The 15105-nt window shown below is 40.0% G+C and overlaps 1 protein-coding gene across 2 annotated transcripts in view; it reads left to right on the top strand.

Annotated features, from left to right (window-relative positions):
- Window positions 1-281: 281 nt before the first annotated feature.
- Window positions 282-15105, top strand: part of AP1G1 (adaptor related protein complex 1 subunit gamma 1) — a 130348-nt gene continuing 115524 nt past the window's right edge. Inside the window, exon 1 of one of the 2 annotated variants that reach the window (XM_058279770.2) lies at window positions 282-687. The gene's annotated coding sequence lies outside the window, so the exon portion shown is untranslated. The remainder of the gene's footprint in view (window positions 688-15105) is intronic. The other variant, XM_071209097.1, reaches the window with a different exon arrangement.

Genomic DNA, 15105 nt, shown 5'->3' with positions numbered 1-15105 from the left:
TTACAAAGGATATCATAAAATCATAGAATCAAGATCAGTTGGAGCATGTTTCTTAAGTTGAACTAAGAGAAAGCTAAGATCTCAAAGGTGATTGGAAAGAGTTAGGGATTATGTGGGTTAGGATCGATTCGGCAACGATCAGAGTTCTCTAACCTCACCTGCTTCGCCTCTCCCACTTCCTTCTCTACCTTGCTAGCCCCGCCCCTTCAGGTGGCCTTGCCTCTTCCTGGTAGCTCCATTCCCCAACCCTCGTATGCGGAACCAATATCCGTCGGCTCCGCGGTTTGCCGGATCGTTCTTGCTCAGACTCATCGCAGCGGTGACTCGGCAGCAGCGTCTCGCGTCATCAGTGACAGCCCCGATCCTTGCTACGGTTTGCGTCGCTCTGCCAGGAGCAGTCGCCTCCTCCGTGGCAAATAGTCCTTGGTGGGGTCCGGGTTCTTGAATAAAAGGAGAGGGGAGGCAGAAGTAGTAGTTAGGGGACGCGGAATCCACTAGGAGAGGAGGACAGGAATCCGAAGTTTCTGCGATAGTGTGTGAAGTTAAAAACTCCCTCCCTTCTAAGGATCCCTCCGCCTGCAGTAGCGGTGGTGAGGTCGAGGGAGCCGCCATTTTGGATGTTCGGTTCCTGCTGCCACTGCTGCCGCCGCCCCCGGAGCTGCTGGTTTCATTCGAGGTTTCGAGCCGGTGAGTGTCACTTGCGGCGCCGAGAGCGTATTGCTTCTTTTGTCTCGCGGCTGTCGCGAGTGCCCGGCCGGAAGCTCCCTGTCAACCCCAGGGATCCGGTCTCTGGTTGTGGGGGGGTAAAAAGACAGGACAGAGGCTGGGCCAGGAGGGGCCTGGCACCCCAGGAGCGGCTACGACTTCTTGAGGGCCGCCCCTGAGGCCTCGGAAGGGGAGGTTCCGCGCGCAGCGGCATTCGGTGCTGTGGCGTTGCCGGACCGGTGCGGGCCTCCTTGAACCCATTGACTTTCTCAGGCTGCGATCTGTCTTTGAGGGCTCATTCAGGGAGGCTGGGGTTAGCGGGGCGGGCCTACCTCCGCGTGTCTTCTCTGAGCCACGTATCAATATTCTTGTGTCTTGTACCCCGGTTCTGTCTTTCACAGAACTCTCCTCAGCATTTCCAAATGGCTCGGTTAAATGCTCTCTGCCCCTGCAGTGCTGTCCTCACAGAACCGGACATCGGCCTCGCCTTTCTCTAACCTACCGATCAACTTCTTTCCAATTTTCGGTTTTATTTATTTATTTATTTTTAAAAACTTACTTGCAAGTATACCGGTTACTCTTCTCTCAAACTCCCTGTCCTGCAGACGTCAGTTTCCGATAATTCTCCGGATTTGACTGCCTGAAGAGTTGGGGAGGTTGGTTTTGTTTCCCTTTTAGGTTTTGGTATGTAGAAGATTCGTCGAACCACCCGCTCAAAGTGCACTTCAGTAGTAAATGTTTATAAAGCAGATTAAATGGCTTTTGGGGGTTGGGTGAGAGAGGGCTGTCGATTGTATTCTCATTGTGGATTACCTTCTTGTACTTAGCAATTAGCTTTTTGATTCTTACTGACACTTGTATATGTTTCTTGGTGTTGTATATCCGTGCACATGGAAATCTGCCTATGAAGAATATTAGTCTGATTTAGGTTGAAAGCAGAGTAACTTTTTTTTGGCTGACAGAGGGTCTAGTTAATAGAAGAGAAGAGAGATTTTTTTTTTTAGCGATTTAACTTTAAGATGATTTGTACGGTAATGACCTTTGCTGGCTGACTGTGGAATGGTTCAGTGATCCCCCTTCCCCATTTTATGTAAAAAAATTTTAGTTATTTTAAAAACACTTGTGTTGACTTCGTGTGTTGGGTTTTCTCGGGATAGCTAGATTTAAATATTCGCTTCTGTTCTTCATAAGAGATTATGTACATGTTTTGGTTTGGAAAATATGGACTTTCAGATACCATAATCTCACTACTTTTATACTATTCTTATATAGCATGTGTGAATAAAAAGCATTTTGCAGTAATTCATTATTTCCTGCATTTCAAGTTAGGTGAGTGTGATTGAATTACCCATATTTCACATCTCAGCCTGGGTTTTTACATCTCCAAAAAAATACTTTATTTGATAACACAGTCTAGTGACTGCTGAAATTTAAATTTCTAACTTGAACTGAGTAAAAAATTTTTAATACTTCTAATCCATATATGTGCATTGTTCTTAACAAGTTGTTAAATGAGACTAAATTCCTATGCAGGTCATATGATATCTCAGTAGAAGACATTGTTTTCAGTGTAAATGCTCAGTATTCTTGTTAACTTGTTCTAAGGAGAATTTTTAAAAATATATTTGTTACTATATTATGAGCTGTCAAACACTGAACACCTGTGGAACTTTCATTCATTCACTAAGTATCCCTTGCAGATGCTACTGAAATGTTCCATTTCTGAATTACACTTTTAAAACAAAGTATTGGATGAGCTATCAGATAGACGTTGTTTCATTAATTTCATTTCATGGTATGATGTACTGATAATTTAAATGACATTCTTTCTTAGGTGGTTTGCATTCAGTTGGAGAAGGTGTTCTTTTGCCTTCCAAATGATACGCAAAGTGCTATTTAGTGCCTCACTGGTTGATCAGCGTATACTTGAATGTATTCTTTGTGTCAGGTTCTTGGGATTACATTTGAAATTAACATTAGTATTTAGGAATCCTTCATTCATTTTCTTTTGGGAGCAGTTGCTTGTTCTTTGATCTTTCACTGCTGCAAGTAGTTATGTTTAGAGTGACACGATATATAAAGTACAGAAGTTTGCCTGCAAGCCTTGGTTATATTTTATCCTAGTATTTAATTTACTTTTAAAAGGAGTCTTGAAAAATCAATGGTGTGCCAAAAAAGGTTATTTTTAAAATGACTTATAAGAACTTTTATAAAAAAATAAAAAAAATTGAACGAGTATTTTCCAAAACAACTAAGATTATTATTTATTAAAAAATTTTAATTTGGAAAATACATACCAAAACAGATTTTTGCAGTCCTTAATCCTCTTATATACATTTTATGAGGATTAAAAATTTTGTGTACAGCAGGACTTAATTGATATCAGAACTCAAAAACTCATTTACTTTTAGCTTCAGATCTAAAATCTAAAATGATTATCTGCAACAACTTGTTTGGCTGTTTTAGATGCTTGTAATGTAATCTTTCTTTGCTTTATGGATTGAGTTTAGTTCTTAATTTTGACTTTTTTATTGCCTTTTTTCAGTTTCTTTAATGAAGAATGATAGTTAAATTAACACGTAGTTTTAAAATTGAGAACATAAGGGTTTATAAAACTTCATATTTCTTGTTTATAGGTTTTGAAAATAATGTCTGTCAAAATGCCTGGATTTTTTGCAACTGCCCTTTTTTGGTGGGGAGGGGGACAGGAAATTTTATTTCAATGAAGGCAGGAAAAAGAAAGGGGAAAGGAGGTGTCATTTCCACCTTGAAAATACATGTAAGATGTTTCTCTTCACTGAAAGAGGTACACAGAACACTTAATTGGGCATGAGTTCTTGTTGGAAGAACAATCTCTAGTCAAATTTGAAGAGTCAAGAAGTAGAAACTCACACTTGCAAAACTTGTTGACTTAGTATTAACTAGGACTTTAGCATAAAAGGTCAAGATGTAGGATAATATGATTGAAATAAATACTTTTTTCACTAAATACATGGAATTTTTTTTTTTTAACCTACTCGGATCATTGGAGAGATGAAATTAATAAATTATAAATGTCGACAAAAAGTGAAATAAACTTAGAAGAAAAAAATCTTAGTTCTTTTAAAACTGAAAAATATGTGTGCGACCTTTGTACTTTGTGAATAATTAAAGACATTTTAAAGACAAGTAGTTTTTACCCCTTTTCCTCTGTTGTTACAGTACAGCAGTCACAGTGTAACCTGATATGCAGTGCTATACTAACTTCAACTTGTTTTATCTGGTTGTATTTGTGTTGTACTAAGCAACCCAGACTTTTCAGTTTCTCAGGCTTTGAGGTTAATTTTATGGATTTTTGGGAAGAGTAAATATGAGAAAGATGTGACTTAGACTTTACAACTGCGAAAAACTTTTTTGCACCTCTGTCCGTACAAGCCTTTGGGTTAAAATTAAGACCGTCATGGAATAGAAGATGTACAACATTTATTTTTAGAAGAACTAACTTTTCTAAATGATGGTACAGTCATACAACTCAAAAGGAGCTCGTTTTGTGTTTCTGCAGCTTAATTTTTGAAGCTATTTACTGAACTTCAGTATTGGGAAATTGTTCAGTTTCAAGCTGAAGAAAAGGAAGGGAAGTTAGTTTTTTATTTTATTTTTTTAAGTCTACCCAGATTTGGTTCCCGTCCCACTTTTTGAAATTTTTGAAAGTATCAGACTTTAAAAGTATGGTGAAAATATTATTTTAAGATAGCTGGTTGGGAAAACTAACTGAAAATATTTAGGTATACAGTGTAGAGTTAATTGATTCTTTGTAGATATTAGTTTTCTGTTATGATTATCAAAGGGAAAAAGCCTTATAAGAATGTACCACACCAATGCAAGGTGTAGTATTAATAATATTAATGTACTCTATTAATAATAGGGTGATACATGGGAATCCTGTATATTTTATGTAGGAATGTTCTATAAACCCACAATATCTTTAATAATAATGTAAAAATCCTTTTATTGTAAGAAGAAAGAGCCTTTTTTTCTAATAGTATATAACATATTTGATTTTTTAAAATGTGTATTTAATTTGTCTCTATCAGTGAGGGCATGGACTGTTTATTTTCTTTAGAAACTTTCCATGATGAAAGATTAATAAATGGTGTTGATTTTTCAAGAAAGTAGAATGAGGAAGTAGCTTACACTTTGATTTTACCACCATTTGGTTTTATTATTTTTATTTATGCATTTGAACTTTTTACTGTTCCTTGAATCATCCATTTTATTTCTTTCTTATTGTTCATGTTCTGTCTATACCTGGAATGCTTTTCTTTTCTCCCTTCCACCTGGTGAACCTATTCTTCCTTCTTTTATATTTCTAGGCAAAGGATGGTATACCACTTTTTTTTAGTACTTGTCCAATTGTCTGTTTTTCCTTGAGCTTCCAAGAGGCTATTAACTATCTGGTTTATTGTGATATCCCTCCTGCTAAGTGCCTGGTACTTAGTAATCACTTGAGGGAGTAAAATATATGAATGAAAAATAATGTGAAAAAATTGTACAGGTACTCAGACATGCTTAGTCAGTGCTAAAGCCTAAAGCATTCAGGGTTATAGGAATCTACTGCAGATCATTTCCTTGTGGCTGGTGGTATTGATGTCAATGAGGTTTATTTTGAAACATATACAAACCTCCAAGTCTTTGAAATTATTAGAGTATTTAGATGTTTAGTTCCAAAATTGATATCCTTTACTCTGTTGTTTACTCTTTTTTTTAGCAAATCAATTTTATTGATACACATTAATAAAGCATACAATTCATCCAAAATGTACAATCATTGGAATTTGCTGTAATCACATAGTTGTGCATTCTTCCTTTTAATCATTGTTGGAGCATTTTCATTATTTCAATTAATAATAAACAAGGATCAGATAAGAAAATTCTTCACTTCTCAGTCTTCTGTGTTTCCCCTGCTGTACATAGCTCCTGTTTCTGGCTATTCTTGCACATTTATTTATTTATTAAACAGTTTATTGAGATATATTCATATGCTGTATGATCTGAAGTATATAATCAGTGGCTTTTAGTACAATCACAATGTTGTGTATTCATCATCACAAAAATTTTTAGAATTATTATTCCAAAAAGAAAAGCTCCACATCCCTTAGCATGCCTTCCCTAACCCTACATAACCACTGATCAAATTTCATCTTTATAAATTGATTTATATTTACATTTTATATACGTGGAATCATTCAATATGTTACACAACATGTTCATAGTATGCAATCATACAACGCAATCATACAATATTTTATTTGTCCTTATTTTTAAAGATTTTATTTTATTTATTTATTTTTAAGGATTTTTTAAAGATATTTCTCTCTCCTTCCCCCCCCACCCCAGTTGTCTGTTCTCTGTCTATTTGCTGCGTCTTCTTTGTCCGCTTCTGTTGTTGTCAGTGGCGCAGGAATCTGTGTTTCTTTCTGTTGTGTCATCTTGTGTCAGCACTCCTTGTGTGCGGCACCATTCCTGGCAGGCTGCACTTTCTTTTGCATTGGGCGGCTCTCCTTATGGGGCACACTCCTTGTGCATGGGGTTCCCCTACACGGGGACACCCCTGCGTGGCAGGCACTCCTTGTGCGCATCAGCATTGCACATGGGCCAGCTGCACACGGGTCACGGAGGCCCGGGGTTTGAACCGCGGACCTCCCATGTGGTAGTCGGACGCCCTAACCACTGGGCCAAGTCCACTGCCCTTATTTGTTCTTTTGTGTCTGGCTTGCTTCACTCAACATAATGTCCTCCAGGTTCATCTATTTTGTCATAGGCTTTACAACTTCATTTCTTCTTACAGCTGTATAATATTCCATCTTGTGAATACACCAGTTTTTTTATCCATTCATCAGCTGATGGACACCTGGATTGTTTCTAACTTTAGGCAATCATGAGTAATGCTGCTATGAATATAGGTGTGCAGGTGATTATTTGTGTCACTGCTCTCAGTTCTGGGTATATACCCAGTAGAGGTATTTAGGGTCATGTGGCAAATCTATATTCAACTTCCTTAGGAACTGCCAAACAGTCCTCCACAGTGGCTGTACCATTCTGCATTCCCACCAACAGTGAATAAGTGATCCTATCTCTCCACATCCTCTCCAACACTTGTAGTTCTCTGTCTTTTTTATAGTGGCCATTCTGATAGGTGTGAAATGATATCTCATTGTAGTTTTGATTTGCATTTCCCTTATCATTAGGGATGTTGAGCATTTCTTCATGTGTTTTTTTGCCATTTGTATTTCTTCCTTGGACAAATGTCTATTCAAGTCTTTTGTCCATTTTTTAATCAGGTCATTTGTCTTTTTATCGTTGAATTGTAACATCTCTTTATATATGATGGATATTAAACCTTTATCAGATATGTGATTTCCAAATATTTTCTCCCATTGTGTTTATTCTTACTCTTATGCAAAAGCATTAAAAGGCAGCAAAGAAATCTGCCCTTGTCATTTTTGTTCCTTTTTTGAAAATTTAAATACCTATTATATAATTCTTTGTTGTGGAAACCAGTAATAAATAGGGAACTTTTCTCTCAACATTGGAAATTATTGATAGTTCATTGATTTGATAGTTCGTTTACTCTTTCTCTTCTTGGTTTCGAATAATCTTTTTTTTTTTTTTTAGGAGGTACTGGGGATTGAACCCAGGATCTTGTACACAGGAAGCAGGCACTCAACCACTGAGCTCCCTGCTCCCTAATGACAATTGTTTGTTTATTTATTTACCCCCCTATTATTTTATACGCACTGTCTGCTTTCTGTGTCCATTCCATGTGTATTCTTCTGTGTCTGCTTGTCTTCTCTTTAGGTGGCACCGAGAACTGAACCTGGAACCTTCTGGAGTGGGAGAGAGGCGCTCAATCCTTTGAGCCACCTCAGCTCCCTGGTCTGTTGCATCTCTTATTGTCCCTCTTCTGTGTCTCTTTTTGTTGCGTCATCTTGCGGGAGCCCTTCTTGTGGGCCGGCTTTCTGCGCTTGTCATCTCTCTGTGCAGGCCAGCACTCCATGTGTGCCAGCTGTCTGTTCAGGCTAGCTTTCCATGCAGACCAGCTTGCCTTCACCAGGAGGTCCCAGGAATCGAACCCTGGACCTCCTATATGGTAGACAGGAGCCCAATTGCTTGAGCCACATCTGTTTCCCTAGAGAGTTGATTTTTTTGTTTGCTTGTTTTTAGAAGATACTGAGGATTGAACCCATGACCTTGTGCATGGGAAGCAGGAGCTCAACTACTTGAGCTACTTCTGCTCCCCAATAGTCTGCTTTTTTAGTGCTGTAAATTTTAATCTTTTTTTTTTTTTAGAGATTTATTTATCTCTCCCCACTCCCTCATTGTTTGCACTTGCTGTATCTGTTCATCTTCTTTGTTTCTTTAGGAGGCACTGGGATCCAAACCCAGGCCCTCTGATGTGGGAGGGAGGCACCTAATTGTTTAAGCCACCTCCATTCCTTGCTTTGTTGTGTGTCTCGTTATGTTTTTCCTCTTGTGTCTCTTGTTGCATCATCATGTTGTGTCGGCTTGTCACACCTGCCTGTCGCACCAGCTTGCTGCCCTCCTTGTCCTCTTTAGGAGACACTGGGAACCCCTAATCCCTGCTTTATTGTGTCTCTCATTATGTTTTTCTTCTTGTGTCTTTTGTTGTGTCATCTTGTGTCAGCTTGCTGTGCCTGCCTTTCCCGCCAGCTCACTGTCTTCTTAGGGAAACAAATCACAGATCTCCCATGTGGTAGGTGGGAGCCCAATTGCTTGAGCCACATCTTGTTCCATCTCTTGTTCTTATTTTTTTTTCTCCCTCTCACCCCGTTGTTTTTGTTGTCTGTGTCCATTCGCTGTGTGATCTTCTGTGTCTCTTTCTCTTTTTTTTTCTCTTCTTGTTTTCTCCTCTAGAATTCACCAGGATTTGATCCTGGGACCTCCAGTGATTTGGCGAGAGGTTCCCTGTCTCTTGCCCCACCTCAGCTCCTAGTTTCTGTTGCATCTCACCTTGACTTTCCCCTTCCTTTCTCTTTTGTTGTGTCATCATCTTGCTGCATGCCTTGCTGCACTTGCCGTGTGGGCTTGGCTTGCCATGCGGGCACTGACTTGCTTCACAGGTTGCCGCAAGGCACTAGCTCGCTGTGCCGGGTACTGGCTCGCCACGTGGGCATGCCAGGTCCTCCGTATGGTAGATGGAAGCCAAATCACTTGAGCTTCCCTCTTTTGTTCTTTTAAACAACCCTCTTAGAATATCTCATAGTATGGGTGTACCATAATTCAGCTATTTTCCTGTCATCTGTAACATTGTTTCTAGATTTTGTACTGTAATCAGTGATAACAGCATCCTTGTACCTGGAATCTTATTTTCTGATGTTTTTATTTCTTCAAACTAGTGTCTCCACAGTGGGATTTTGGTTTAACAGAGAAGTATATTTTAAGTACCAATAGATTATTGCCAGATTACTTTCTGAAAGCTTGTCATGATTTCTGCTCCCACTAGCAGTGGGGTTTCCTTGTCATCACATGACTGGTTGTAAAATAATTTAATTTTTAACAGTCTACCAGGGGATAAATGGTCTCGCGATTTTTTTTTTAAGATTTATTATTATTTCTCCCCCTTCCCCGCCACCCTCCAGTTGTCTGCTCTCTGTGTCCATTCGCTGTGTGTTCTTCTGTGTCTGCTTGTATTCTTGTCAGTGGTACCAGGAATCTGTGTCTCTTCTTGTTGCATCATCTTGCTGCGTCAGCTCTCCGTATGTACAGTGCCATTCCTGGGCAGGCTGCACTTTTTTCGCGCTGGGCGGCTCTCCTTATGGGGTGCACTCCTTGTGCGTGGGACTGCCCTACGCGGGGGACACCACTGCATGGCATGGCACCCCATGTGCTCATCAGTGCTGCGCATGGGCCCGCTCATCACACGAGTCAGGAGGCCCTGGGATTGAACCCTGGACCTCCCCTGTGGTAGGCAGACACTATCTGTTGAGCCAAATCTGCTTCCCTCAATTTTGTTTTAACTTTAATTTCCCTGACTATTGCTGTCCTAGCCTCTTGATAAGTTTACTGACCACTTGATTTCCCTTTCTTGAGAATTGTCTGTTCATGTCTTTAGTCTATTTTTCTTTTCTTTTGGTCCTTTATTTGTTTTTGTGGGAACACTTTATGAGATATAATTTCTTCCTTGTGTGGCACACTTATTTTTCATTTAATTTTTTAACCTAATTTGTGGCATCTTTTGTGTCTTTTTGTTTATTTTTTATTGATGTATATCAGTGATATGCAAACATACATAAATAATAAGTGTATTTTAAAAGTTATCAGCTTAAAAAACAAACATGCATAACATCATACAGGACTCCCATACATCACCCTACACCAGCACCTTGCGTGGTTGTGAAATTCTTACAACTTATGAAAGAGCATCTCTCAAATCATTACTACCAACTATAGTCCATAATTTAAGTTTGGTGTATTTTTTCCCCCATCCCTCCCTATTATTATGTTTTAATTCATAAACCATACATTTTATCTAAAGTGTGCAATCTGTGGCATTTGGTATAATCACAGAGTTGTGCATTCATCATTTCATTCAATATTAGAGCATTTTCATTACTCCAAAAAAAGCAAAAACAACAAAAACATAAAGAAATGAACACTAAACAACCCTGCCCCTTAGTATCCTTTCTCAATGTCTGTATCCTTCCCCTGCCATACAAAACTGCTAATCTAGTTCTGTCTCTGTAATTTATTTGTATTCATCTTTTCCATAGATGAAGTCATACAATATGTAGTACTTTTTGTCATTTCTTTCACTTAGTATGCTTTATTTTTACCATTGATAGATAATTATTAATATATTAATATACAGTATTGTCCATAGTTTGGTTGTATTTTTGCCCAAATATTACCCTGGTATTAACCCCATGTAACATTTTTTTTTTCAGAGAGAAACATTCTTTTTTTTTAAAAAGATTTATTTATTTATTTAATTTCCCCCCCTCCCCTGGTTGTCTGTTCTTGGTGTCTATTTGCTGCATCTTGTTTCTTTGTCCGCTTCTGTTGTCGTCAGCGGCACGGGAAGTGTGGGCGGTGCCATTCCTCGGCAGGCTGCACTTTCTTTTCACGCTGGGCGGCTTTCCTCACGGGCGCACTCCTTGCGCGTGGGGCTCCCCCACGCGGGGGACACCCTTGCGTGGCACGGCACTCCTTGCGCGCATCAGCACTGCGCATGGCCAGCTCCACACGGGTCAAGGAGGCCCGGGGTTTGAACCTCGGACCTCCCATATGGTAGACGGACGCCCTAACCACTGGGCCAAAGTCCGTTTCCCGAAACATTCTTATGTATGGTCTATTAACCATATTTATTTTTCACAAGAATATTCGCTACACTATAATTCCCATGTTTCATTTCTTAGTTTTCCTTCTAGTGATATACATGTCCTTACTTTCCCTTTCAGCTATTTTCATATCCATATATTAGTGCTAATAATTACACATCCTATGATGTGCTTTTACCATTTCTATTCATTCCCAAAGATTCATGGACAGTCTTTTTACCTGTCTACATAGATTAACCCTCAGGTTTCCATTCTCTAATCTCATTCTATTTTCTGGTGACCTATGTTCTAGTTATTTTTTTTGTGTATGGGAGGTTGGTGTCTAATTGCTTGATCCACCTCCACTCCCCGCTTTATCGTGGCTCATTATATTTTCCTTCTTGTGTCTCTTATTGCATCAGCTTGCTGCACCAGCCTGTCGCATCCGCTTGCTATTTTGCGTGTCTCCTTTAGGAGGCACTGGGAATCAAACTTAGGACCTCCCATGTAGTAGGAGGGAGCTCAGTCACCTAAGCCACATCTGCTTCTCTATATTCTAGTTGTTAATCCATGAGTTTACACAGTATAATAGCATGATCATACAGTATTTGTTTTTTTGTGCCTGGTGTACTTCACGCGACATAATGTCCTCCAGGTTCACCTTGTTGTCATAGGCTTCATGACTTCATATCTTTTGTTGATTAATAGTCCATTGTGTGTATATACCACAGTTTGTTCACCCACTCATCATTTGTTCACCCATTCATCAACTGATAGACACTGGGTTGTCTCCATCTTTTGGCAATTGTGAATGATGTCACTATGGACATCGGTGTGCAGATGTCTGTTCATGTCCCTGCTCTCAGATCTTCTTTTTCTTGCCTATTTGCTCTAGCTAGAACTTGTAGCACAATATTGAGTAACAGTGGTGACAGAAGACATCTGTGTCTTTTTCCTGGTCTTAGAGGGACAGCTTTCAACCTTTCCCCATTGAGTATGATGTTGGCTGTGGGATTTTCTCTATATGCCCTTTATTATGTTGAGGAACTTTCCTTCTGTACCTTTCTTTTTTCTTTTTTTTTAAGATTTATTTTATTTATTTCTCTCCCTTTCTTTCCCAGTTGTCTCCCCTCTGTGTCCATTCACTGTGTATTCTTCTGTGTCTGCTTGCATTCTTGTCAGGCGGCACTGGGAATCTATGTCTCTTTTTGTTGCGTCATGTTGTTGCTTCAGCTCTCTGTGTGTGCGGCGCCACTCCTGGGCAGGCTCTGTTTTTCACACGGGGTGGCTCTCTTTGTGGGGCGTACTCCTTGTGCGTTGGGCACCCCTACAAGGGGGATACCTCTGCGTGGCATGGCACTCCTTGCACGCTGCAGCATTGCACGTGGGCCATCTCACCACATGAGCCAGGAGGCCCTGGGTATTGAACCCTGGACCTCCTTTGTGGTAGGTGGATGCTCTGTCAGTTGAGCCACATCCGCTTCCCTGAACTCCTCTTTTGAAGTATTTTTATCAAAATGGATACTGGATTTTGTCAGATTCCTTTTCTGCATCAAGCGAGATGATCATGTGATGTTTTTCCTTCGATTTGTTAATGTGGTGTATTACATTAATTTTCTTATTTTGAACCACCCTTGCATACCAGGAATAAAACCTACTTGATGGTGTATATAATTCTTTTAATATGCTGTTGGATTGAGTGTTTTTGCATCTATGTTCATTAGAGAGATTGGTCAATAATTTTCTTTTCTTGTAGTATCTTTATCTGGCTTTGGTATTAGGGAAATGTTGGCATCATAAAACGTGTTGGGTAATTTTCTCTCCTTTCCAATTTTTTGGAAAAGTTGAAGGAGGATTGGTGTTAATTCTTCTTGAAATGTTTGGTAGAATTCACCTGTGAAGCCATCTCTGGTCCTGGACTTTTTCTTTGTTGGGATATATATTTTTTAATTCCCAACATCCCCCTCCTTGTTGTTTGCACTCACTGTCTGCATGTTGTGTGCTCATCTTTTTAGGAGGCACTGGGAACCAAACCTGGGACCTCCCATGTGGGAGGGAGGTGCCCAATGGCTTGCGCCACCTCTGTTCCCACTTGTTGTATCTCTCTTATGTTTCCTTGTTGTGTCTCTGTTGTATCATCTCCTTGCATCATATTGTTGCTTCAGCTTGCCTTGCCAGCCCATTGTGCCAGCTCGCTTCTTGCTTGTCTTCTTTAGGAAGCACCGAGAACTGAACCTGGGACCTTCTATGTGGTAGGCAGTTGCCCAACTGCTTGAGCCACATCCACTTCCCTTTTGGGAGATTTTTGATGATAGATTCAATCTCTACTTGTGATTGGTGTTGAGTCCCTGTATTTCTTGTAGAGTCAATATTGGTCACTTGTGCATTTCTAGGAATTTGTTCATTTCTTCTGGGTTGTCTGATTTTTTGACATACAGTTTCTCATAATATCCTCTTTTTAAAAATAATATCCTCTTATGACCCTTTTTGTTTTTGTGTGGTCAGTCGTAATGTCTCCACTTTCATTCCTGATTTTATTTTATTTTTTAAAAAGATTTATTATTTATTTATTTCTCTCCCCTTCCCCCCCTTACCCCCAGTTGTCTGCTCTCTGTATCCATTCGCTGTGTGTTCTTCTGTGACCGCTTCTATCCTTATCAGCGGCACCAGGAATCGGCGTTCTTTTTGTTGTGTGATCTTGTTGTGTCACCTCTCCATGTGTGTGGTGCCATTCTTGGGCAGGCTGTACTTTCTTTCGTGCTGGGCGGCTCTCCTTACGGGGTGCACTCCTTGCGCATGGGGCTCCCCTACACGGGGGACACCCCTGCGTGGCACGGCACTCCTTGCGTGCATCAGCATTGCGCATGGGCCAGCTCCACGTGGGTCAGGAGGCCCTGGGGTTTGAACCGCGGACCTCCCATGTGGTAGGCAGATGCCCTATCCTTTGGGCCAAGTCTGCTTCCCTCATTCCTAATTTTATATATTTCCGTCTTTTCTTTTTTCTTTGTTAGTCTAAAGGTTTGTCAATTTTATTGTTCTCAAAGAACCAGCTTTTGGTGTTCTTAATTTTCTTGACATTGTGAATATTATGTGTCTTGTGGTAGATCTATTTAAATTTATTCTATTGGAGTATGCTGTGCTTCCTGGATATGTATATTCATATCTTTCATGAGAGTTGGGAAATTTTTGGCCATTATTTCCTAAAATCCTCATTCTACCCCTTTTCCCTTCTCATCTCTTTCTGGAATTTCCATAACATATATTTTGGTGTGCCTCATGCTATCATTCAACTGCCTAAGCCCTTGCTCAATTTTTTTTCCCCCATTCTTTTCTCTTTTCTCTCTCTTCAGTTTCAGCTTTTCTGTCCTGTGTTGCTGATTCTTCCATGATTTCAAATCTCCTGTTGATGCCTTTATTGTTTTTTTAATCTCACTTATTGTAATTTTCATTCTCATACGCTGTTATTTTTCTATTCAAGGTTTCAGATTTTTTTTTGTGCTTGCCCTAGTGTCTTTTATTTCTTTAGCCATGTTGTCCTTCAACCCCATGATTTGAATTAGGAGTTTTGTGTGAACATCATTGATTAATTTTCAAGTTCTTTATCTCGTCTGGAGCTTTGATTGGTTCCTTTACCTGAATCATACCTTCCTTTTCTTGGTATGGCTTTTAATTTTTTTTGCTGGTGTCTAGGCATCTGATTATGATGCTGCGTTTACTCTGATGTTGTTTCTCTCTTGTGTAGGGCTTGACTGTTAAGTAGCTGTATGCTACCACTGTTGTTTGGGTCTTGGTTCAACTTGTTCTAGATATTTAGGATTGTTCCTGTTTAACTGCTCAAAACAGGGCTAAGGACCCAGTCATGGGATGCAGGCTAATTTCCAAGGACCTTGGAGAGGGGGGTGGTAAAGGCACCAGATTGCCTCTTTTATTTACTATTTTTCCCTTTGCATTTCTTGGTCTACCAGCAGGTGGTGCTCTTTGGCAGCCCTCTCAGCCCATACTGCATATACTAGGGGGGAATGCATTCACTGTAACCCTGCCTGGGCAACTGTGCAGGAGCAGTGTCTTCAGGACAGTCCAAGCC

The sequence above is a fragment of the Dasypus novemcinctus genome, chromosome 18 (assembly GCF_030445035.2).
Source record: "Dasypus novemcinctus isolate mDasNov1 chromosome 18, mDasNov1.1.hap2, whole genome shotgun sequence".
Taxonomy (NCBI): Eukaryota; Metazoa; Chordata; class Mammalia; order Cingulata; family Dasypodidae; genus Dasypus; species Dasypus novemcinctus.
The sequence above is the reverse complement of the archived record's forward strand: the minus strand, read 5'-3'. Positions and strand labels throughout refer to the sequence as shown.